The sequence below is a fragment of the Etheostoma spectabile genome, chromosome 9, assembly GCF_008692095.1.
Source record: "Etheostoma spectabile isolate EspeVRDwgs_2016 chromosome 9, UIUC_Espe_1.0, whole genome shotgun sequence".
In the NCBI taxonomy this organism is placed as follows: Eukaryota; Metazoa; Chordata; class Actinopteri; order Perciformes; family Percidae; genus Etheostoma; species Etheostoma spectabile.
In genome coordinates this window covers 20194139-20197456 of record NC_045741.1, presented here as the reverse complement: position 1 = coordinate 20197456, position 3318 = coordinate 20194139, and the positions used below count along the sequence as shown (strand labels likewise).

Genomic DNA, 3318 nt, shown 5'->3' with positions numbered 1-3318 from the left:
CATTGAGCGTTATTGACCCCAGCAAATGTGGTGCTCCAGATACTCAATCTGTCAAAGGCAGGTCAGGTTGTTAGCTTCTCTAAGACCTAAACTGTTGTCAGATGTGTGAACGGGTTTTCTAATCATCAATTAGCCTTCTGAGCCAATGAGCAAACACATTGTACCATTGTACACCTATGTAGATATTGCTGTCAGACCCGGCTGGCAGAATAACCCAAACGCAGACAAGGAGAAGTTCAATGAGAGTTTATTGATACTAATCCGTGCACCAGATGACCAACCAAGGTGAAATAGAGGGAAATGCTGTGACGGCAGGTGAGTGAAGACAATCCGGGGGTGAAGAGTGTTGACGGTCCGTAGCAGGATAACTGGAGGTGAAGACAGAGAGACAGACGTTACCAAACACGAAGACAGACACGGAGCAAAACGACGACAGGCAAAAGTCAGATGAGGCGCCAAACACATACTGAGAAGACTAACGATCCGACAGGGACTGGATGGGACTTTCATATGGCTCTTTTTGTGTTTCAAGCTGAACTTTCATATGGCTCTTTGTAGTTTTGCTTATTTAAAGCTAATGTACTTGCACTATTACTTGGAAACTCAGGTGTTTGTACAGTACCTTCAGGGTTGAAAGAAAGAATTTAATTGGAAATTGCTCTGGATAAAAGCGTCAGCTAAATTACATGTAATGTAATATGTAACATAGTTCATGGTTTAACATGGGTTCTTCTAAGACCCAATCAAAAGCATATTCAAAGCAAGCATTCAAGAGTTCATTCCACAACTAATTTGATTCTAACAGCAGTTACAGAACTGTGCGTGATTCTGACTGATTCCAATCTGTTTGTTAAAGAAGTCCCGCACACTTTCCATTACACAGGTCTGTGTGACCGAAACCTTGTGAAATAAAGTATTTGCAAGGCGTAATGGACAGTGTGAGGGACTTCTTTAACAAATATTGCTGGTAACCTTTGCCCTTTCCAAAGCACCTGCCCCAGAAAAGAGGTGTGCAAGAGTGCTTTTGAATCTGATCTAAAGTTAAAAGCATGTTGTTTGCCAAAATTTGTTCTCTATTGAGATGAAAATCGTCACAGGCAAAGAAATTTGGTAATAACTCGTATGAGCTTTGTGCTGCTACTGACTTACTGCTCCATTTACCCTCTGTGCACTATGTATGTATTTTGTTGCCTTCAAGTACTCTTACATAAACTACACAGCACAATGCAGTTTCATTATGCCCACAGAACAAGCAGTTTGTGTAATGTAATGAGTTTATGCAAATTCTTATTAGCGCCACCGTAAATAAATAAAAATGATAAGAAAAACTTATGTTTTTGCATTTCCATTTGTGTCTGATGAAAGGAAGCGAGATACAACATGTAATTGACTGAGCTTTAGAGGTGCTGATAGAACCACGCTACTTCCCCCTGCTTCCAGTGTTTATACTAAACTAGGCTAATCAACCCCCAGCTCTAGCTTCGTACTTAAAACAGGAGTTGGTAGATTTATTCACTTTCTTGCCGGGAGTCATTTGAGAGAATAAATAACCACTCTCACATTTGTACAGTAAATATGAAGCTACCACTTATTGCCTTATATATGACAATTACTTTCACCATACTCAAAAATGTTCATTTTGATTAAAACATTTGCACTTACACAATTATTATTTTCTTGTCATGTAATATTATTACTACTTAGCTAACAGTCTGACTTCAGGGTTCTGTTTTGAATAAATTAATACACTTCACTGTAACTAAATTCATTCAAACCACAACCACTATGATCTCTTTCAATATTTCCTATTTTATGTAACAATTATTTAAACAATACTCCAAAATGTTCATTTTGATTAAAAAAATATGCACTTAAACAATTATTGTTTTCTCGTCATAGTATTATTTTAATGAGCTTAGGTGTTTCCGACAGTAATAACATGAACAGGTCTAGACGTAGACCCTGGAGAATCAAGACTTGTCAAAGAAAGGGACTGGCCCTTTTTGGACTGTTATATTCTCCTGGAGCCACATTCAAACTTCACATTGTAGAGTTTTGTGACTTCTTTACGATTGTAAGAAATAATGTTAAGAATTAAAGAGATTGTGGGGAAAAGAGGAACAGTGTGTTGTTTCTTTTTCTATTTTTTGGTGTATGGTGATGAATTAAACTAGTCAGTGTACAATTTACAAAGAAGAAATGCTTCATCCGGTCTGCAATTTATTGAAATTTACAGTTCAAACAAATTACTTTAAAATACTTGAAGACCATGAGATTAAGCGCACTGAGCAGCGCAGCGACAGGCCAGGTGGGCTTCTGTTGTTTCGCTCAGGTCAATGCTCTTCTCATAGATGTTGCTCAGACCCTCAGAGACACTCAGGTTAGAATCTACAAAAATGGAGAAAACAAAGCATTTAGGTGCCGTATAACATAAGATCTAGTATTATTCAGTTTCATTAACCCGCTGTGATTTCTTGCAGACTCACCAGCAGGCAGGCAGTGGTAGCCAACAGTGGCGGTCGTTGTCCTCACAGGAATGCAGCCGGCCAGGCAGCGCAGCACGGGTTCAACAGAGTAGCATTTGGACTCTTGGCCATGGAGGATCACCTTCTTCTCCAGCTTCACAGATTCAAGTTTCATTAAACACTCTGGAAGAAGGTGAAAAATGAAGGTAAGCAACGTAAATATACATCCGCATAATCTTTTATTAGTTTATATATTACTTTATATGCTTCATTTTACCATTCAGAGTATAAATTATATTTTAATAGAGAAGGGTGAAGGAGGTAATGTAAGTATTACCAGAGGCATCCCGGCAGCTCTTTCCAGACAGAACCCAGGAATGAGCGTAGCTGACTGCGTTCTTGGTCACGCGTTCGTTGGGTGTGCGGTACTCCTGTCTGCTTTCGCATCAGCCTTTCCACAGAGTCCACCGGTCTTTTCCTCTCATCCAGTCCACATTTTGGACCTGGAAAAAACGTTCAGAGTCGTTAGCGTCCATTACAGTAATGGAGATTATTTAATCTAAATTTTACGTTGTTTAAGAAGTTGTTTCTTTTGTATCACTCTTCAGCCATTCCCCCCCCCATCAAGATAGACCCCTGGAGACCATGGCTGGGAGCAGGAGCAATCCCCTCACCATCTCCGTTTATTCTCAATTTTGCCTAAAATGAGTGCAAATCTATATCAATATGGGATTTTTTTTTACTTTCAACACATTGAGTAATTGTAGCATGAAAGTTAAATTTAAATTAAAAGAAAAAAAACCTGTGGGATGCTGATATGGCAGGTTGTTGATAGGTATTTCTACTCCGTTAA

The 3318-nt window shown here is 39.0% G+C and overlaps 3 long non-coding RNA genes across 3 annotated transcripts in view; 1 reads left to right on the top strand and 2 right to left on the bottom strand.

The window, feature by feature from the left end:
• Positions 1-2059, top strand: part of LOC116695986 (uncharacterized) — an 18372-nt gene extending 16313 nt beyond the window's left edge. The window contains exon 3 of the long non-coding RNA XR_004333602.1: positions 1948-2059. This is a non-coding gene — a long non-coding RNA (uncharacterized LOC116695986). The remainder of the gene's footprint in view (positions 1-1947) is intronic.
• Positions 1-3318, bottom strand: part of LOC116695985 (uncharacterized) — a 10683-nt gene that overhangs the window by 6960 nt on the left and 405 nt on the right. The window lies entirely within an intron of this gene.
• Positions 2523-2976, bottom strand: LOC116695982 (uncharacterized). Its single transcript, XR_004333598.1, has 2 exons — positions 2803-2976; positions 2523-2648 (listed from the first exon to the last, which is right to left on the bottom strand). It is a non-coding gene; the product is annotated as an uncharacterized LOC116695982 (long non-coding RNA).